Here is a 23,427-nt window from a genome sequence, read left to right as displayed (position 1 = left end):
CTCTGCTGACTAACATAACTGTTTTTCTCAGCAATGATAATGTACAGTATTTTCTTTTTCGAAAGAAAGTCTCAAGTTTTATTTTCTTGAGTAGCGTCATATGGAGCATTGTCAAGTATAACAAAGCAAGCTATATGAGAGATTTGAGGTATGTCCTTTCTTCAGTAGTCCTGTAAAAGCGACGAGTTAATTGTGTACTGTGTGTTTTGGGCATAGTCGAGAAATTTTACCAATTACAAAGTACTCGTTACTGAACGTCATTTCTTGTGTATCAGTTAGGCACACTGAGAATCTTTCGAAAACTTGTCGCTGTTGGTACAATGGCACTGCTGTAAAATTAAGCTTCATGACTATTCTGAAACAGCGGAAGCAGCAGAAATCGGGTACGTAGGTTTCGTATGCAGCGAGGGAGCGAAGTGGCATAACCTGATGCTCGGAAGGAAAGACACCACTATATCTTAAGACTGGCAATTGATAGGATAAGGACTCAAGCAAAGAAAAGAAAGGATCAGGAAGCTCAAATTAGCTAATGGACAAAACATCCTAGTTAAAACGCGTTATTTGTCAAGGAAACATCAGTTTACTATTAGTACAATTTTTTAGTGTTTATGGAAAAACTTACATGAAAGAACTGTCTAGGTTGAGCCCGTGAGAACCAACCACTCTAAAGGTATACAACATGTTAATAATTTTAAAAAATTCCAAGAATGAGGTAAGGGACTGAAGCGAGAGACGAGCGGTTACCAACTTGTTGACAGCATCAAGATCTTTCCCGTGTCACAGAATATGTTGTATCTGATGTACTCCAGCAATCTGTTCGTAGTTAACCCACACTGTAAATGTTAACGTTCAGTTAAGCAAAATTTTGGTTGTTGTAGTAGTTCTTATTCACACCATTGACATTCATTCTTTAGTTGGAATCCTTAACTTAACATCCTCACGAATGTTTGCTAGTTAAATTTTGCCTTGGAAAGTTAAGATGTACAGGTAACGTTATTTTTAGGTGAGACGTTTCATCGGTTCTTCAGATTTCGCAGGAGAAGATCCTACCAGCATCTGATAGCTTTCTTTCTGCACAAGGGCCCCAAAATGGTTATTCCTATCCACTCTGCTCAAGATCTAATTAGACTACACCATCACATCGTAAAACGTAATAGGGAATTGGTCAATTAATATTGCCAAAAACGCAGGCATGGAGCCTTCTTTTCCGTTGCCGAGAAGACAGACGGCTTTGGGGTCAGTTCAGGTAGCCATGGGGTTTTGTGTGCAGTCAGATAGCTGTGTTATTGTATATGGTGGCACACGATAAGTCACTCGATTGTATTTTGATTCTACAAGTATACTATTGGGGCAATAGCTTTCAAATTGTGCGCTCAACTTCGTGCAGTTGATGGAACTTACGCCAGATGTCGTTGAGAGTACATCGCTTCCGTTGTGAGTCCGCATTTCAGTTTGCCGCGATGGCGGATAAAGGACGGTTGACTGTCGCACAAAAGACGAAGATTCTGTTACTGTTCTCGGCGACGAACAGCGTTTCATTGACACAGAGAAGGTTTCGTACTCATTTCGGCACACGGCAGGCTCCCAGCTCACAGACAATACGCAGATTAAGTCAAAAATTTGAATGTACTGGATCTGTTTTCGAGTGTCAGCGGCCTCATGTACGTACCGTGCGTTCGCCGCAAAACATTTAAACAGTTAGAGTTGCTTTGACTCATAGTCCAAGCAAATCAACAAGAGGAGCCAGTGCCGAGTTGGGAATTTCGCGCCTATCTGTACAAAGAATTATTCAATCCAGCCTTCGCTTGTATCCATACAAGATGACTGAGGCGCATAAGCTTACTGCGAGAGATAAGGAGCAGAGACTGCAGTCTGAAGATCGGCAATCGAGCAAGACCAAGAGGCAGTGCTACACAACACATAGTTTTCTGACGAAGCTTATTTTTACGTGAACGATGTTGTGAACTAACAAAACGTTTGATTCTGGGCACGTGAACCTCCTCCAGTAATCCACATGAAAGACACCCACGAGGAGAAAGCGTGCATGTGGGTCACGATGTCAAGCCATGGAATCATCAGTCCGTTCTTCTTCAATGCTACAGTAACTGGTGACCACTATTTACACATGCTCCGAAACCAGTTCTTTCCTCAACTCATGGCTTCATGTCTTCCATTAAAAACACAATAGTTCATGCAGGATGGAGCATGCCTACATACTGCCAACGCTGTGCTTGATTTCCTAAACGAAAAACTTGGTCTTAGGGTATTGTCAAACAGATTTCCAGGACGTTATGCAGGAGGAAGAATGTGGCCGCCCAACAGCCTGGACATTAACCCATGTGACTTCTCCCTTTGGGGTTTCTCCAATAGAAGGTGTACCACAGAAAACCCTAAAATGCAGTGCAACTTAGGGCCATCATTGTGGAGTTATGCCACACCAGTCCAGCAAATTTGTCTCGGAGAGTCGTCACAAATGCACGTGTGCAACTTGAAGAAGTTGTAAACCAAAGCGGCAGTCATATTGACCATGTGATTCATTAGGTTGTATTTTCAAGCTGTATTTTTTACTTCTACGTAAATAAATTACATATCTTTAAAAAACAAAAAATGTGTCATTCATGAAACAAATCAGGTGGCTTACCGTGCGCCACCTTGTATAAGGGTCAGTCAGGTACTGTTAGGGGTGTAATAGAGATTATGAAGAATACCTTTGAAGCAAAATACACTCAGATAATAGAGGTAGTCAATAGGGGGTGAATACGATTCAGAGAGTACCAGGTAGATATTGGGCGGTGCATAAATCATATCTTTCTCGCATCCAACATATGGCTGATGGAAGGATGGAAGACAACAGAGGTTACTGCCGTTCGAAATTGCTTCGGTCTGTAAGCCAAAATGGTAAGAAACATGTGACTGTAAACGTGGTTAGCAATGAATTTTAGGCCATGATGTAATTAATAACCTCCTCTGTACATCAACTTCTCTCGGAGATTCTGTAAATAATGAGCAAATTTTGAGGCATTGTTTCAGTTTGCATAAGAGAGCCGTTTACTTTTCAGAAAAGTGAGGTCCTGGAATGGTCTATCCTGCAACTGTCTATCAAAGCTTTAATTAGCGGCTCTCTAACTAGCCATTCCACTACTGTATCTTATATGCACTGTAGTATTTTCCAATAAATTATTAGTGCTCTCTGACAGTTTCGATAAGTCATTTAACTGAGCATGCCTCCTGCTTACATGGCCAACATCTCACTCAGATGTAGTATTCCTTTCCTTACGGCACAGAGTCCGCCCCACGATGATCAGTCTTCCCTTCGGTTTTCACTCTGATACGAATTCATACAGGGCAATAATGTGCAGTAATTTTCCATAATTCTGTAATCCAATCCAACACCAATCGTTCTGGAGTATGTTAATAAATGTCATAGTTTACAATGCGCCTTTTTAAATTATCAGTTTCCTAATCCAAACATCATCATAATCAGTAGTGTGAATCAGAAAGATACAAATTACATTCAGTGATCAAGTGGCCATCTCCATATTGCTGTACCGAGTTAGAGTTACTGTCTGCAGGTTTACACTAAGAACTCTCTCTTAAATTCAGGGCTTATACTATTCATTCTGGACAAAACAGTATGGGCCACTGAATGTATGGTCAGTGACCAATGAAATTGAGAAAGGTGGGATATCTGGTGACAGAAGTCGCTAATGTGTCCGAGTCGTACAAGAACAATCAGCTGTTAGAAAGTCGAAAGTCTTTATCAACTATAAGCCCCAGATATTTCCATAGATTTATATCAGATTAACTCAAGAAGTACCTTTCGAAACTTTGACTCAAAAATGATTATCAGTGAGAGGGAGACTTGGCTATCGTTTAAGGGAGCATTAAGAACCCATACTGTGAAACGTCCTGGCAGATTAAAACTGTGTACCAGACCAAGACTCGAACTCGGGACCTTTGCCTTTCGCGGGCAAGTGCTCTACCATCTGAGTTCGAGTCTCGGTCGGGCACACAGTTTTAATCTGCCAGGAAGTTTCATATCAGCGCACACTCCGCTGCAGAGTGAAAATCTCATTCCGAACCCATACTGTAATTTTATTTTTGCCAAAATGCTGAAAAAGTTCAAGAAGTCAGAGTATTTGATGAGCATCAAGATCCACTTTTCGAACGGTCACATTATTGTTTAAGTGATAATCTGGCTGGTATCAGTGGAGACCTAGCTGAGTGCTTTCACCAAGACATCGAAGTGATGGAAAGACGATATTTGGATCTCTGGTGTACCAATATAACGGCAGACTACTGTTGGTCACTTTACTAAGACGTGCAACAGGCACTTCATAGGAAAAGAGCTAGCGTATTGTAGATACTTGAAGGAGAAGTGAGAAGAAATATTAGCCAATGGATACTCAATTTTTATATACGATGGTGAGTCAAATGAAAACCTTAAATTTGTAATAACAAATCGGCATTTCGCACCGTTATTCTCTAAGTTGGTAAGAGTGCTACAAACAGTGTGCATAATGGCCTGTAGGTGGCAGCATAGTGCAGATGCACACATACTGTCGCACTATCAGTAGAAAGATGGCCGCTCCACTTTCGACTTGCACCAGGGAATAACAGCATTCTGTTATTCGGTTTTTGTGTAGTGAAGGTGTGAAACCTATTGAAATTCGTCGACGAATGAAGGTTCAGTACGGTGATGCATGTTTGTCACAGCAGCAAGTCTACGATTGGAGTAGGAAGTTAGCAAATGGTGTGACTTCAATGGAAGATGCTCCTCGTCCAGGTCAGGCACAACGAGTTGTGACTCAACAGAACATTGCAGCAGTTGAAGCCATAGTGAAGGAAAACCGTTGAGTGACATTGAATGACATTGCAGCATGTTTCCAGATTAGTCATGGGTCAGCACACCACATTGTGCATGATATGCTCCAGTTTCACAAAGTGTCTACAAGGTTGGTGCCACTGCAGCTGACTCCTGAAATGAGAGAACGACGTGTTGATGCTTGTGAAGAACTTCTTCGGCTCTTTGAACGAGAAGATGATAGCTTCCTTGCAAGAACTGTTATTGGGAACGAAACATGGGTTCACTTCCACCAGCCGGAAACGAAGAGAGCGAGCAAGGAATGGCGCCATTCCTCATCACCAAAACCAAAGACGTTTCTAACAGAACGATCAGCAGGGAAGGTTATGCTGACTCTTTTTAGGGACACAAAAGGCGCCATTTTGGAGCATTACATGCCTAAAGGGAGCACCTTCACCAGTGCATCATACACAGATCTCCTAAAAAATCATCTACGGCCTGCAATCAAATCAAAGCGACATGGATTGCTGTCAGCAGGTGTCCTTTTGCAAAATGACAATTCAAGGCCTCGCTCTGCCCATACAACAGTTGCAAGAAGAACAGACCTCTATTTTAAGTGTCTTCCTCATCCACCATACTCACCAGACCTTGCCCCAAGTGATTTCCATATGTTTGGACCACTCAGAGACGCAATGGGGGGAAAGAAGTTCCGTTCTGATGAAGAGGTACGCCACGTGGTGAGTTGTTGCGTGGACTACCAAAAGAATTTTTTTTCTAAAGGAATTTATGCACTTTGTAAGCGCTGGAAGACTTGCATTGAGCCTGAGGGAGATTATGTTGAAAAGTGATAAAGCCTTGTACTACTTCTGCATAATAAATAATATTTTTTAAAATATTTAAGCTTTCCATTTGATTCACCCTCGTAATAAAGAAGTGTCTTGATGTTCATGATTCAGTTAAACTTTTGTTTACACTGAAGAATTGAGTTACCATTTCATTTATTATGTATTGCTAATTTTCTGTTTTTGTTAGTGAAACTGTATGTGGAAGGAAAAAAGGTTAGATACGTAGTCAGTGCCCAAAAAACTGTTAGATTAATTGATGTCTCACCTAACAAAAGGTGATGAAAAATATTTTTATTGGCATGTGCAATTTTTGTTATTTTACAACATGCACCGACATAAAGAAAACTACATTCCATTGATATCAGTGCCATGTTTGTGGTAGGCAGAGACATTGTCTATTACTAATACTATAACTACAACTAGTCGATGAAATTGCTTGCGGTGATATGTTGAGGGGTATGTGGCGTACGTCACGCGATAGGCGAGGACGTGACAGCAGTGGAGGAGGAGGAGAAGCTTCGGAATCGCCCACTGCGAGCACCCTACTTGCTGCAGTCGTGACCCACTAGCCTGAGGGACCAGTCCACGGACGCCAGAGCTGTGCCATGGAAGCCGCTACGGGGGCGAAGCACACCACACACAGGACCTCTTTTAGACGTTATGGTCTTCGCCACCCCCGGTACCCGAGCCACGGTGTATTGTAGGAATCGTCCTCCAGAATAATGAAAAAAATTAAGTACAATGATCTAGACATCGCCTGCTGTCGGTGCTGCTCCAGGGAAAGAAAGAATACCGATCATTCGCAAGCAGAGTGAGTATGTATTACCTATTTTGCCCGGGTTCTTTGTCGCCTCCCTCATCTCCTCACGACGATGAAGGTCTTCCTTCATCTTTTCCACCCACTGTGGCATTTCGCTCTGGCCTGAACTGGGGAGGGCCATCGATTCATCTCCCCTATATCGCCTGCAACATAATGATCTAATAATAATTAAAAAAAAAGCATACACACACAAAATCCAGAGGAAATATACACTCACACGAGTTCTGCGATGGGTCTGCATATCTCCAACACATACCCTTCCCTATCCCCTTCTTCATGTGCCAGGAATCATCTGCAGCAACAAGGAATATACACCATTTACATATATGAAGAAATTTAAATACGCATACACAGTACTATGGATGTATACACTCAAACAATACGAAATTCTTATTGAAATGAAAGAAGAAGTAACGTTCATCGATTTTGATCCTCCAAATCATCTACAGCAACAACAGCATATTACGTAAACGATGAAAAACATATATACAGTACTACTTACGATGATACTGCTGCCACTGTGCGACCTCCACCTTCAGCTCTTCCACGATTTGATGGATGTATACCGAAACAAAAAGAAAAAACACGTAAATCATAACTTGATACTGCAAAACTTTTTATGAAAATGTACACTGCGAAATCCGACCTCATGCTATGAAATTAAATATACGCTTACCTGGTAACTGCCTTAGCCTCGGGCGTTTGCCGCCATTGGCATTGGTACTGCCGCCTGTTGTCGCTGATCGCTTCTTCTTTTTTCCAAATAAATCGGTAGCGCGTGCGCACGACTGCACCATGAACAGGGTTTATATAACCTCTGACCCCTCCACCTGCCATTTTACCCAGGGAGCCAGTGGCAGTGCGACGTTCTACCCCACCTGCAGATGAATGCTGGTCTGAGCTCGCATGACAAGTTGGTGCTCGTCTGGCAGTTTTCACGAACTCGTGGATCCGGTCCGGAAAAACCTGGCTTCCGGTCTGCACAACACTCTGTGACGAGCTGTGGTTATGGTTGGACGTGCCGCCGCTTTGCAGGTCCCCAGGTACTACCGTGTCTCATGCAGCAAACCTCTGTGATAGTATATTTAACAATATTTGAAAGTTTTGACGTGGTGTATTTGTGCTCATTTTATTTAGTGTATTTTACCATAATGTATTTCCGTGTCCGCCCCCGGTAGCTGAGTGGTCAGCGCGACAGAATGTCTATCCTAAGAGCCTGGGTTCGATTCCCGACTGCGTCGGAGATTTTCTCCGCTCAGGGACTGGGTGTTTTGTTGCCCTAATCATCATCATTTCATCCCCATCGACGGGCAAGTAACCGAAATGTCTTCAAATCGAAAGACTTGCACCCGGCGAACGGTCACCCGACGGGAGGCCCTAGTCACACGATATTTATTTATTTTTTGTATTTCCGTTCCACATGCCCCTGGGAAGACAGTTTTTGGTTTCTGTGGGGGTGTATTTGAAGCAAATTGTTTAAAGCAACATTTGCAAATGTACTGAGGCGTTAAATACATTACATCATTTGTTATGCATGGAAATGTTTTGGAGCAGTGGAGGAAGACTGAGAGGTTTCACAAGCATACCGCAGTCCTTTTTTTGAGTCAGTAGCGCTACATATTGCAAAATTGATGCAAGTTACTGTGCAGTGATCTTTTTGAAAGTGTGTTTAGAGCCATGTTCAACTGGATTTAGGAGCTCCTGAAGCAGTTCGTGCTCAAAGACAAGTGTATTTCCTGCAAAAGCGCGCGATGTGCCACAGGACCAGTTTCAGAAGTGTGTGTTCAAGTGTGGCGGTGGAGGTATTCCTCGGAAGAAAACGTGAAATTGTTTAAATGTTCTTGTGCCATCCGCAAAGCGCTCTCTCTTTGTGCAGTTCCTGTGATATCTTCAAATTATGTTTATAAAAATATTATTTTTAAAAAAACGGTTCAAATGGCTCTGAGGACTATGGGACTTAACATCTGAGGTCATCAGTCCCCTAGAACTTAGAACTACTTAAACCTAACTAACCTAAGGACATCACACACATCCATGCCCGAGGCAGAATTCGAACCTGCGACCGTAGCGGTCGCGCGGTTCCAGACTGAAGCGCCTAGAACCGCTCGGACACAACGGCCGGCTATGACAATATTCCCCAACACCAGATGTAATAACTCTGAAGCAGTTCGTGTTCAACGACAAAGAGTATCCGTGCTCCGGGAATAGGGTATTTCCAATGCGTCAGGAAGTGCTTACTGGCTACCGCCTGGCCGTGCCGTAAGCCAGTGCGGAGGCTTGGGGAAGGTAGCCTGGCATGTTGCCTGACCGAGTCCCTCGGCCCATCAGAAGAGGTTGCATGCCAGAGTGGATGGTGTTCTGTGGGTTCCAGTCGACAGCACACGTTTAGCGATTGAACGATTTTTAACAGCATCATTACATGTGATGGGTGTCCACGTGCTTAGCTGAATGGCAACATGCTTACCTCCTTGCTGTGGGCCTGGGTTCGATTCCTAGGCAGGTTGGAGATTTTCTCCGCTCGTGGACTGGGTGTTGTGTTGTTCTCATCATCGTTTCATCCTCATCACCGGCATGCGAGTCATCCAATGTGGCATAACTCGGTGCCTGAACTTCCCCGGATGGGGCCTTCCGGCCAGCAATGCCGTATGCTCATTTCATTTTCACTTGTCAAAGGAGTTTCATGACAGTACTCCTTGTGCGTTAAGAATAAAAAAAGCGATTGATGTAATTATTTCTGAAACTTCCCAAAAATCAATGATGAACAAGAGGTATCCAACCCCTGCAAACTGAATTTTTTTTACAAGTAGACAATATACCCTTGAATTCCCTTTCATGAGAGCCTTCCTCTCCAGCACAGAGCTGCAAAGTTCCAGGTAGTGAAGGTGCGTTAGGTCTGTTGGTTGGGAAAACTGTGCTGGGAGGCAGTCCAACAGCCGCACGGGATTAGACGAGTGGTCTGGGGCGCTGCAGCCATGGACTGTGCAGCTGGTCCTGGCGGAGGTTCGGGTCCTCTCTTGGGCATGGGTGTATGTGTTTGTCCTTAGGATAATTCAGGTTAAGTAGTGTGTAATCTTAGGGACTGATGACCTTAGCAGCTAAATCCCATAAGATTTCACATCCATTTGAACATTTTACAGCCCAACAACTAACACAAAGAGCATGAATTGGCATGAAATTTACCTAATAAGAGATAATTACCACTTGCAGTACTGGAATTAATGCATGAATTCTTGTCGTAACTAAATTAGTGCCATGAACAGTCTTCCCCACAGTGTAAAAAAAATGCAATGCAACATACCAATACTGAAGTCACACAAATCTATTTTGCAGCAAATTTGGAGCTTAACAAAAAGTCAGTTGTTCGATTATTACACATATATATATATATATATATTAGTATTGGAACATCCTACATTCTGGCGCACTCTGCGTTGTTGCCAGATGTAACCAAGCTGGCGGCGAAGATGTCATCCATGTTGGCGACATGTAGACTTGGCAACAGCGCATAATGTCATCCAAGATGGCTGCCATGACGTCATTTAAGATGGTGGCTTTTGGCGGGAAGCTTGAATTTTGGCGGGAAGATAGGCCACTTGGGCTAACCTAAGTCACCCAACCGCCACTTCTTCCTATGAACTGGCCCCAAGTTTGTATTTTGGCAGTAAACAAAGGTCAGTTCGAGTATCTGTACTATGCTGAGAAAATGGCGAAAAAGAAAGGACACTTGCACTAACCTCAGTCAACCGACCGCCACCTCCTCCTAAGGATTCGTGAGAAAAGGACTTGGACATAAGTCTTTATTTAAACAATTTCATGCAATACGGTCATCCGGTGTGTTCGCCACGAGGTCCGGACTCCAACTGACTTGGTACACATCGTCACCACCAGAGGGTGCTCTCATCTGTTATGTAATCGAATATGGCGGCAACAGTGTGTTCACCATGCAGTCAGGACTCCAACTGACTTAGTCCACAGCCTCACTACCAGAGGTCGCTGTCGCCAAAGATGGCGATCATGAAGTCAGGTGATGACGCAAGTACCATTATCCAATATGGTGGCAAACAGTGAATTTGCCATGTGGCCTAATACCCAGTACTGGCACCAGAGGTCGCTACTGTGACATCAGTTGATGACATGAGTACTGTTATCCAAGATGGCAGCAGACATTTTGGTCGCCATGTGGTCTAGGACATAGACAGAGCACGATCCCATTATGTAATCCATGATCGTCGCTCACAGTATGTTAAACACATGTCACCCCTCTAGTCAGGTGCTGAGAGGAGAAATGCTGCAATGCTTTCTCTCTCATACGTTTATAACGGGACATGCGCCGCGTGTATAGCCCACGAGAGCAGGAATGCTGACGTCATAGCCTCTAGCCTGTACTGGAGCCATAGATCATCTTCTTTAAATATGCAAACCATTTATAACTGAAAAATGTGGCACCCACATCATGCATCTAACGTATGAATTACCTAAGTGAATAATTCCAATCCAATTTTAATCATATTCCACAACTGAATGTACTCCTTGGATATTCAATGATCAAATGAGAGGTCTGAGGTTTCCCCACTAGGAGCACAGTGATCATTCATTCATGACATGGCACCCCCCTCCCCCACCCCTACAATGCTACACTCCTATTGGCTACTGCATTACTGACACGATTCGATGTCATAGAACCTATATAAACCAAACCACAACCGAACTCGCCCTCAGTCTGCTTCTGTACTTGGTTCAGTGTTCAATAGCTGTACTTTCGATCGCATAATGAAGCGTACAGGCAACACCAACAGCGGCAGCAGAAGGAGCGGCAAACGTCGCCGAGTAGATGAAGATCAATTACCTGGTAAGTACTTTTTCAGTGTTAAAATACCAGTTTGAGCCACAATAATTAGATGCTGCTTCCTTTAATTGATTTTGTGTGTGTGTCTTAGACCTGTTTTGTTTGGACCGCACTGCACACAGACTGCTGCATGCTTTTAACGGATTTTATATCTTCAGTGTCACTGTATTCAAGGCCTCTATGTTATGTCTGTTTTGGATCCCACTCTACACAGAATTCTGCGCCCTTTAACAGATTCTCTGTTTGTGTTATGTGTTTGTTTAAAAATATCTGTTCAGGGCCACAGTCCACAGACTGCTGCGCCCTTTAACAGATTCTATGTCTGTGTTATGTGTTTGTTTGTAAAATATCTGTTTTGGACCGCACTCTACACAGAATGCTGCGTCCTTAAACGGTTTTTGTGTGTGCTATATATGTATTTGGACCGCAGACTGCTGCACCCTTTAAGTGATTGTGTATGTGTATGTATGTGTGTGCTACAGAGATTTTTTCCATACTCAGTCTTTTCCAACTTTCTAGAATTCATCCCGCGCATGTTGGCCGAGCTAGACCATCAGCTAGATGTCGAGAGGGCTGAAGCACAGTGCGAATGTAAGTGCATTAAAAAAAAACAGTTCTCAGATATAGTAATTTCCTGTAATATGTATTGGTTTTCCAAGTGTCTAGATTGACCTTTCTTAGACATATTCTTTTCTTGGGTGTATCCAAAGGAAGTGTGTTGGGTGCAGTTCTGCTCATGTTGTGTATTGCTAACCTTGTGGACAGTTTTAATAATAATTTCAGACATTTGGTGCATGATGCAGTTCATCTACAGTGAAGTATAATCTGAAAGAAGCTTCACAGATATTCAGTCAGATCTTGATAAGATATCAAAGTAGTGTAAAGAATTACAACTTCCTTTAAATGTTCATAAATGTAAAATAATGCACTTCAAAAAAGAAGAAACGTAGTATCCTGTGACTACAGTAACAACGAGTCACAGTTGGATCCAGAAAACTCTTAAAAATACCTGGGTGTAACACTTTGTAGGGACATGAAACGGAACGATCACATAGGTTCACTCTTGAGTAACACAAGTTTATTGGTAACTTAAGTTTATTGGTACTATACTAGGAAAATGTAATTAGTCTAGAAAATAGATTGCCTGCAAATCACTCATGTGACCTATCCTAGAGTACTGTACAAGTGTTTGGAACCCCTACCAAATAGAACTACTAGAGGATAATGAAGGTATGCAGATAAAGGCAGCATGCAGGATTATAGGTTTGTTTGATCTGTGGAATAGTGTCACAGAAATGTTGAAAGAATGAAACTGGTGTGCCCTTGAAGATGGATATAAACTATCCTGAGAAAGCCTACTTACAAAGTATCAAGAACCAGCTTTAAATGAGGATGCTAAGAATTTACGAAAACCCACCAAATATTACTTCCATAGGAATTGTAGGGACAAGATTACATTAATCATAGCACACATAGTCATTTAAACAATCATTCTTCCCTGCAGTGCATACATGAATGGAACAGTAAAAACATTTATAACTGGTACAATGGCACATACTCTCTGCCATGCACCTGACCTGATTTGTATAGTATAGATGTAGATTCACATACAAACAAACTATTCAAGATCCATGAGACAGCAGAGTGAGAATAGATCTACCTAGCAGTAGTTGCTGAAGTTCATGGTTGATGGGTTGGAGGCAGCATTGTGTAAGAAAACCTGTTAATTTTTTGCAACTTTTATAAAAGTTGGCATACCTACTTGGACATAGAGTCATTCCATACATCAGCTGACTTATGTGAGTGCTGGTGGGGTGATGACAGTCTAAGCTGGCTTCCCATTGGCATTAATTTCTTTCATAACCCCCCCCCCCCCCCCCATTATCCTTTCATGCAAGTTAGCTTTTCCAGTCACTGAAGCTAGAAACCCTACTTACACGACTTTCAAGATGGTGCCAAGTGAAATTATTTTCAGAAAACTGTGCGTCTTTTATCGAAGAGCTTATAGTGACAATGATAACGAAAAAATGGACCCACAAATGATGTTCACAGAAATCGTTTGGAGACATTCAATACACTGAAAAGGGAGCTACCTGCTGATGCTTTTCGTTTGAATATCATTCTCATATGAATAATAGCAACTTTGAAATATTTTTGAGTCACTTTTCTGTCTGTATACGAGTGTTTAATACACATACAAGAGATGTCATCGCAGCTCACATTAAATTACAGGTAACATCATAATATCTGGCCACTGGGGACCCTGCATTCAAAAGAGACTATTTGTAAATTTTTTGGGGGAATACTAGATGATATCTACAGTACATTGAATATAAATTGGATAGTAAGAATTTTGTTTTTCTTTTTAGTTAGGAAAGGTGGACAGATTACTGGTGTAGTAAATATAAGTCTACTTAATGTTGTAATCAAGCTTATTACTACTGGGCAGAATAGTCATTATTCAACAGTAACGCCAATGCAAACACTGTTGTGTTGATTTACAATTTTAACAAGGGTCAAGTGTAGCAGTAAATATCTAAAGCTACAAATAATTTCCGTTCCACAGTAATATTTACACTGAGTGATTAAAGCAAAAAATTATTGTCATTATACTGAAATAAAAATACCTTTACAATATTCTCTGCTCTGCAGTGTGGTATTATGAACCTCAGAATGCTCACATTTTCAGCCATAACACATTTAGAGCCCTTTTGATCACTTCAAACAATGATATGTTACTTTATTGCAAAAAAGTGATAAGTAACAATAAATAATTGCTGAATGTTAGAATGAGACCTTGTCACACGGTTTAAGAACATTTTTCCAATTTAAAATGTTTTTTTTTAATTCATTGAAGATTGAACTCAAAATTTTGGCATCATGCTAAGTTTTGGCATCCATAAATAAACATACATTAACAAACTAGTGCTGCCAAATGAACCACAGCAAAATAAGAGTAAATCCATCTAGTGACAATTGCTGAAGCTCATAGGTGATGGTGGGGGAAGCAGCTTTTAGCTGGATTTCCATAGGCATAGATGTGCATAGCCCTATCAAGTCTCACAAAATTCAGCTTACATAACTTGTTCACTGTCATGCCAACTTACATGTAAGTTAAGAAAGATGAAAGGTCTTGTACTTTCTTGCACAATGTTGCTTTCCCTATCATCGCCTGCAAGCTTCGGGAGCTGCATTAGCTAGGTCTTCTGTTCTCAATCATATGCCAGGACAGAGCTAGAATAATTTTTTATGTATGTGAAAAGTTAGCGTCATTCCAAAATAATTGACTCAACTAAGTAAATACACACTTTCTGAAGGGGCAAAATTTTCTTTAAACAGTACAATAGAATATAATTTTTACATGCAGCAGCCCCTTATGATCAGTTATTTGTAAAAAAAAGTAACACACCATCTTCTGAAATGACGAAATGGAGACAATGTCTCTGCCTACCACAAACATGGCACTGATATCAATGGAATGTAGTTTTCCTTATGTTGGTTCATGTTGTAAAATAACAACAATTGCATAGGCCAATAAAAACATTTTTCGTCACCTTTTGTTATGTGAGACATCAATTAAGCTAACAGTTTTTGGGCACTGAATACGTATCTAACCTTTTCTCCTTCCACGTACAGTTTCACTAACAAAAACAGAAAATTAGCAATACATAATAAATGAAATGGTAACTCAATTTTTTCAGTGTAAACAAAAGTTTAACTGAATCATGAGCATCAAGACACTTCTTTATTACGAGGGTGAGTCAAATGTAAAGCTTAAATATTTTTTTAAATATTATTTACTGTGCAGAAATGCTACAAAGCTGTATCACTTTTCAACATAATCTCTCCCAGGCTCAATGCAAGTCCTCCAGCGCTTACAAAGTGCGTAAATTCCTTTAGAAAAAAATTCTTTTGGTACTCTGCACAACCACGGGATATCTGTTCTTAACGGGCGACATGGAGTTCGCCCAATGAAGGAATTCCACCCATAATAAAATCTGTATGTGATCATCCAGCCATGATAATTGTGGCAGGCACAAAATGTTTAACAATGATGCTGAACAACAGTTTGATTGCCCAGAAGAGAAACATAATCAAGCCAGTTGAGCTCTTGGCCATGTCCAGGTCCATGCCTCTGGAGAGCACGAAGCGATCACCTTGAAGAGGTCACTTAATGGCAGGTACTGGAAAGAGCAGGCTTGTCATCGAGACAGCGCTGCCTGTTACTTACGCACTGCCAGGAGCTACGCCAGCCAATCACAGCACTTCTACCAGCTGCCCTCACGCTGCTGACCTGCAGCATGTCTTACACCACACCAATAGCAGCCAGATCACTGCATTACAGATCTCATCTATGTCTGACTGCCAGTTCCATTTGACTCATAGGAGTTTACAGCAGTTTACATTGCAACAATTTTTTCAGTGACAAATAACAACAGTTTCATAAAAAGCCTGTACAACTGGTACACTGACCTATGAAAGTGGGTTACATTTAAAAAAAAGGTTACAATAAGGTTCACAAATAAAGAGCAATAGGCGCTGGCTTAACACTTAGGAGGGCCCAGGTCATTCCATGGGTTAACAAAGGTAATTTTTACCTGTATGAGAAAAATTACACACTAAGCGAAGACTATAACAAAGGTCTTAAGATAGTTGACAAATTGAACAGTCTTCTAAAATTCACTTGGAGCATTGGTTTTGTAGCTTTTACAATTAATAGGACCCAGCTCATTTACTCTGACAAAGTCTGACACAAAAATTTTATGGGTATACAATATTACAAAAGAACCTATCCTGACCCAATAGGGCTATAGAGTTGTCTTACTTCATAAAAAACAAGTCGCAGGTAGGGAAGGTGACGTCACACAGGATCTTTAGGGAGAGCATGCACTGTGTTAATTCTGTCACCAGTACTACGACTGTTAGTCCACATGCAACAACAGTCTACATGCAAGAGGATAATGAATACGATGTCATACAACCTAGTCATTCTCCCAGCCATTACCAAAGAAATTTAAATTTAGGCCGTCCCTCTAGATTTACTTTAATGGACGTGATTTCTGGCATCTGTAGGTTGGGTTTTACTCACTCCCCCCCCCCCCCCCCCCCTCTCTCTCTCTCTCTCTCTCTCTCTGCTCTCTGTCCATCATCATGGGGGATTTGACAAAAGAATCTCATGTAACTTAGGTGTCTGAAACAAAGTGCGAAAACTAGTGAAGCTCAAGGACACAAGATACGTTCACCACAAGGAGATACAGTGAAACTAGCTTAGGTAAAGGTCAGTTTGCTTACCGATCGGCGTGTTTACTTACTGCTTTATAATTATCATTCCATTAATACTTGGGTAGTTGGAGCTTCGGTACCGGTTGTTGTTCGCTCAGTATTGTACCTTGTCTGCTCCACTGGGTTATCCTCTCTGACAGGTTCCGATTCATCATTGATTTTCTGGAAAAAGGAGTAGTGCATTCGTAAGACAATGGCACGGCACTCTCATACCTGTAGCCGGCAACACAAATAAGTCATACTGAGAACGATTCCACACGTCTGGCAGAGCTAATTGACTCGAATTCCTAGTCCTCCCCGTCACAGACAAGATTTCTGTTCTCCTATCGTGCGAGAAACGTACAGTAAGAACCAACTCAATCCAGCACTTGCGACGGGAAAGGGTCAACCAAAACGGTGACATTTAAACCAATACAAACAACATTAAGAAAGGAATGCAAGAACACAAAAACAACCAACTACACTAAATCATTCTAAACAAGCTAACGAGAAAAGGATAGTCTACAGCTCCTTGAACTTCTTCAGGTTAGTTATGTGGTGCATACCTCGTGATCCTTTTGTCCTCGGAGTTTCTGTTTCTACACATTAAGTTCCCCGTATTGGCTTTCCATGTTAAGGCTTGCACGATAAAGATGGAGGGAGTCCAGTCCTAATATTGCCTCGGCAGGTAGGAAACCACTAGAAAGTTTGCACACAATCGCACCGATTGGCATATGATATAATTCAAAACTTGTTTAGTGGCACGCACTGTCTTGCTTCCTATTGAATCCCGAATTTTCGTCCTTTGAAGGGGCAATACGGACCACGACTTCTCCTTCATGCAACTTTCTAACACGTTCTCATTCATGACTGACACGTAACATCCTGTGCCTAGAATACAAGAATACATTTACCACTTATATTTACACTAAGCACTGGGTAAGAAAAAAAGGAAACGTCCTCTGGTTCCCTCAACAAATCTTCTCTAATGCCCTCAGTATTCATGTACAAGATTGGGGGCGAATCATATTGCGAATTGCAGCCAGAGCTGGCCGGTTTTAGTCAGTTGTTAGCCTGGTTAGCTCCTTCCCGTGGCACATTACGCCAGAGATCAGGACCGCGGATTTCCACCATATTATCGGCCGGCACACCATTGGCCGACCTTCCGTTTTGCGTCCCATTCCGACGCCTATTTGAACCATTACGCGAGAACCACTGGTTATTGCGGTTCCGACGCGAACCATCTGACCCCGGCTGTGGCTCCGATTGATCATTCATGTTGACCTTGTCCTTGTCCTGTGTGCCACCGCCAGTCTGTTGTGGCCCGCGACTGTCGCCACGCCTCTCATGTGCGAGCTGTTGCAACAAGAGTTGAAAGGACTTGAAATCAGTCATGCCCCTTCCGGCAATTATGATGTCGCGCTGGAGACGTTGTGGCAGTTTCGTCAAACATATGCGGATGCGTTCCGGCGCGTCATATGGTGAATCAAGGAACTGATTTCGCTGAATAAAATCCTTGAAGTATGTGAGTGGGCTATGATGGCTCGATTCAAGAAATGGTTACGTCATCATGATCCCTAATTTTACGCGATCTTGGTCGCCCTTCGACCAAAACTCATCTAGGAGTACCTTCCTAAAATCGTCATAAGAGTGACAGACGCGCATAAGAACACGCATTCGTGCCGCCGCCTCATTCCGGAAACGCCCACAAACGAAGTTTATCTTGTGCGCAGAGCTCCAGGAAGACGGGAACACGCCCTGAACTTGATCTATGAGCGTTCGAGGGTGAACCTCGACGGCCGGATCAGGAAACGTGCTCTATCTTTGCATGGAAAGATAGTGCTATCTATTTTCATCTTCTTCATCATTTAGAAAAACTTCGCGGCTCGAGTTGCTTGCGTTATCCCACGTACGTAACCGGCACAATCTATCTTCAAGAGCCCTCACGTCACCGCCACTGACTTCTGTAGGGGCGCCGTCGTCGCGGACACATTTCACTGCATCATCGGCTCTTCCCTGTGCCGCATTCTCGCGCCCAGTGGGCGAGTGCAAAATACGTGCCGGTTCTTGACAGGCTCGGTTCATTGCCACATGACGCTCCGTCACGTCGGAGTGGGAGGGGGCCGGTGCTCCAGCCGGCTCTACCGCAGGCTGTGTTCGATCTGAGGCAATGCTATTCGCGCCGACAACTGCTCTACGGCAGTGGCTAAAGATCCCAGTTGCTCGTTCACGCGGTTCACTGCTTCCTCGTTGCGTGACACTCGTTCACATATGTTTCGTACTGCTGCCGCTTGCTCCTTGTTGGCATCACTAACGACCTCACGAATCTGTTCCAGATTGAACGGTGCTCCCCCTGAACCACTAATCGTACTACCTTCCACCGCGCTCAGTCGTTCCTCTACTTGCTGGTTGACACTATAATGTTTCTCTATAACTTCTCCAACATGAATGTCAAGCTGCTCTTTGCAGGACTCAATGGCTCCAAGACCATCCTTCACAAGATCTACATCGTTCTTAAGTCCAGCTGTTGTGCCCTGTACCTCTGATATGAACGAGTCTGTTTTCTCTTTCTGTTCGTCAATTTTATTACTAAGAGTTTTTATTTCTTTCCGCTGTCGTTCTTCAGAAGCTACGATTTTCTTTCCTAGCTGCTCGGCATCTGCCTTCAATTCATTACATAGTTGCGCTACAGTAGCCTGCTGTTGCTCTATAAGTGTTTTCTGTTGCTCCGCAAGTGCTTTATTCTGCTGCTCGGCAGCTGCCTTATTGCGCTCTTCCATGGCCCTCATTTCGTTTAGTAAGATCTGGAGCAGGGACTGTTCTGAGGTGGGTGTGGCCGCTCCGTCGGCACTCTGGCCTTCCCCTGGAACCGTTAAGCTGGGTTTACACTAGCAACATATTGCAGCAATTTACTTGCGCGGAGGAACTTGCAGCGCGAGTTGCGAGTGTAAACTTATCGCCAAGTCGACTTGCGACCGTAGCAATTTATTGCGGAAGTGACTTGCTGCACGTTTTCCGCTTCCAGTGTGAACACCACGCAAGAGCTATCTGCAAGTAACTTGCAGCTTTTAGGATTTATTTCTATTTCCTGCAAGTAGGAAGCGCAAGTTATAGTAAGTATGTTGTCTGCATAACATTCATATTTAACAGTTTACTTAATGTGGTGACTTAATTTTATGCAGAGATCTCACGTATTATATGCCAACAAATTTCAGAAATGGAGGATAAACGAGAATGAACGAAGCAGGACACAGAAAATTTTATTGAATCCGTGGAGAGCTACCTCGAAATTTGGGACGTACATAACCGGGACTTTAAGGATAGAATGAAGAAGATGTGTGCATTGAACGAAATCTCGTAAATATTCGACACGTCAGTGAAAGAGGTACAAAGAAAGTGGCATAACTTGAAGACCCAATTTTCTCAAGAAGTTAGGAAACTGCAGAAAACAAAAAGCGGCTCTCCTGGCATAGTTTCGGATTCGCGGTGGCCTTATTTTTCTGCAACGAAATTTCTAGAAAGTAGTGTTGCCACAACCTCTAACAGAATATCTTCGCTATCAACAAAGGTAAGTAGCTGTGAAGTTAAGCTGGGATTCCTTGTTTGTTTGCTGTAGCTCCTTGTTGGGAAGTAAAAGTGGGGTAGGCTGCTCTTCATTGTGAGATTTCAATTTTATGACTTTTACCACCTATCTGTATCATGTTAGTGAATTAACTGTTAAATACTGTGACAGTTTACTCTCATAATTTATTTATCCCCCTTGAGATGTTTGAGAACCTTGTTTTTACACTACTGTCTGTTGCCTCAATATTTGTGAAAATGATTTGTGTGGGTTCATATTTTTTTAAAGGCTTCTTATAACACTTAATGATTGTCTAGCATAATATCACTGTTCAGAGCCCAATAATTAAGTATCTGTGTAGTATTTCTCTACTGAATGCTTCAGTACAACACTTATCTCCTTCCAGCACTATAGTTCCTCATGTAGGTGAATGACCTTCCAGCTAATATCCAAGAAGCAGAATTAGTTCTTTTTGCTGATGACACTAGTATTGTAACCAATCCAAGCATTCTTCAACAAAAGAATTGGTAAACAGTGTTGTTAAAAGTATCATTGCCTGATTTTCTGCAAATGGTCTCACCCTCAATTTAAAAAGAAAAAAATCAGTCCTGCACATCCAAGTGTGTACTACACCAGTGATAAGTTAATAGATGGTGAGGAAATAATGAATTGGGTGGAAACTTCAAAATTCTGAGGTGTCCATATTGATGAAAATTAGAACTGGAAAAAGCACATTTTGGATTTCTAAAACTACTCAGTTCATCCACATTTGAACTTAGAATCATTGGGGAGAGACAAATCAGTAAGTTGACATATTTTCATACAGTGTTATATGGAATAGTGTTCTGGGAGCAACTCATATCTAAGTAAGAAAGTCTTCATTGTCCAAAAGCGTGCTGTAAGAATAATATGTGATGCTCATCCACAATCATCCCGTAGACACCAGTTTAAGGTATTGGGTATTCTGACTACTACTTCACAGTATATTTATGCCTTAATGAAATTACATTCATTACTCTACATTGAAGTTGTCTTCAGCACACCATGGTGCAACTAAAAGTTTTAACCACTTACACAGTGATATGAAATGTCTGACACATAGCAAAGTAAAAAATTGAAAAGAAACTGAAAAAATTTCTCTTTGACAACTCCTTTTCCGTAGAAGAATTTCTTTTACTGTGATGTGCAGTAGGTGGTGGGCACTAACTAGTTTGTATGTTATAGACTTTTATGGATATAAAAATATATATGCCTTATAAATGTTCAGCATGTAGACCTGTTCACAAATTAATTTGCTATGTACAATGACTCCTTCCACATTGTTACAATTTATCATACTAAATGATCCATGTAACATGAAACTAACTATATTAGTCTCTGCAAATTTGATTGTCATGTGGAATTATACATTTGCAGTAAGATCATTAGGCATATTATTGAGTAGATCCAGTTTTTGGGAGTGTAAACAAATTATTTTCATAATACCACCACCAACAGAACCAGGGCTTGTAAAGCCCTGTGATGTTCAAAACAATCTTTTGATTGCTGACTGTTTTACTTAATACACAATAGTTGTTCTCGCATAACATTAACACATATAGTACAAAATGGTATAATTAATATGTATTAGTCACATTTTACATTGTGAACTTAAATTCTAATAACCTTAACTGTCTTTTGGTTGTAGTATGAGCAATATGCTTCCAATGAAGTCTATCAACACTGTATGGAAACTTAGTTATGTTCTATTTGTTTGCCTCTTGTATTCCTTGCTCTGCTGTTGTATTCAATTTTGTTACTTTTTGCAGGAAGAAGAAATTGTTACAGGAGATGATGTGCCTGTTGCTAATGAGGGGAAGAAACGAAAAAGAAAGGAGACTAAAGGAAGTGGTAATGGGCTCATTGAAAAGACAGAAAAAATTCTGGGCCAGGAAACTGATGCTTTCCAAACCTTTGGAGATTATATGTCTACTGAGCTGCGGTCACTGAAGAATGAAAAAATGTAAACAAACTGAAAATAATGATTCTGAAAAACATCATTGAAATAAGTGTGATTGACAGTGCAGAAATATCATCTGCTCCAGTTTCGCCAGTGAGAGAGACAAGTGCTGCCAGTCAATGCATACTTAATGTTACAGATTTTATGAACATAGAATAATGATAATAGAATATATGTATGATACCGAAATAAAACATTATTTTATTTCCAGAATGTAGTGTTTATTCAACAACCTTAAAAAATGGCTCAGTAAACCTGTAATGATTGGTGAATTTAGGCTCACTGGAATGTGTACATTTTGGGCTTTAGTTAAGGTCTTACAAATAACATCTTCAGAAATTGATTTTTAAAATGTTTGACATATAGGAACAGTAAATGCTTATTAAATCTGTATGATTATTAGCTAGAAGCTTAAATGTGGTACACTATCACTGATTGTATGAGAAGTAGTTTATTCCGATTGTGTGCCAAAATAATTAGCCACAAATGTAAGATTATATTAATAATAAATGAAAGACAATTAATAAAGAAACTGAATGGTAGGCTGTATTTAGTTTCTTGGCCTACACAGCTCTTTGTGAAAGCTGTAATTGTACTGTGCAAAATAGTTCAAAATTGCAACGAAGGAAGGATTTTTGTAAAGAAACAAAGTGGGTTTCAATTCCCAGCCTGATCCGGATCTCCTAGTGAAAGTTATATACAGAATAGTTATTTTCAAAACTACAATTAAGGAAAGAATTTTTGTAAAGAAACTCAAAGGTAGGTTGTAATCCTTTATTGGCCTCCACAGCTCCTTGTGTAAATTGTATTGTGCAGACTACAGTTTATTTCAAAATTGAAATGTTTGGTTGCATGTCAAATATAGTCTATCGGACATATTTGCTGCCATTTCCCATGTTACCCTCCAATAAAAAACATTGCCTACACATTGCTACCATCCAGAACAAAATAGTGAACATAAATTGCCAAGTATTGTGAATACCAATTTGCAGTAATGTTGGAGGAAACTGTTTACATTTTGATTCCTCAAATAACTTGTTGCAGTTGGGCCAGTGCCATTATGTTACTTTGTACTGTCACTGACTACATCTACAATTTCTATAAATAAAATAGTATATAGTTCTCCAAATGTGAGATTTTATACAAGACAACAGCGCCATAATGTAAATGGAATATGAATGAATATCCTCCTGTTTCTAAAAATGTGTTAAGGGTTGGAATGGAATAAGCATACAAAACACACAGTTCACAATTTAAAGGTATTACACAAAGGTAAGATACGTTCTGTA

The 23,427-nt window shown here is 41.2% G+C and overlaps 1 long non-coding RNA gene across 1 annotated transcript; it reads left to right on the top strand.

Moving 5' to 3' along the window:
• The first annotated feature begins 19,425 nt into the window (after positions 1 to 19,425).
• On the top strand, positions 19,426 to 23,210 carry LOC126281564 (uncharacterized). The gene is made up of 3 exons (XR_007551286.1): positions 19,426 to 19,690; positions 19,793 to 20,145; positions 21,948 to 23,210. It is a non-coding gene; the product is annotated as an uncharacterized LOC126281564 (long non-coding RNA).
• Positions 23,211 to 23,427: the final 217 nt, after the last annotated feature.

The sequence above is a fragment of the Schistocerca gregaria genome, chromosome 7 (genome assembly GCF_023897955.1).
Source record: "Schistocerca gregaria isolate iqSchGreg1 chromosome 7, iqSchGreg1.2, whole genome shotgun sequence".
NCBI lineage: Eukaryota > Metazoa > Arthropoda > Insecta > Orthoptera > Acrididae > Schistocerca > Schistocerca gregaria.
The sequence above is the reverse complement of the archived record's forward strand: the minus strand, read 5'-3'. Positions and strand labels throughout refer to the sequence as shown.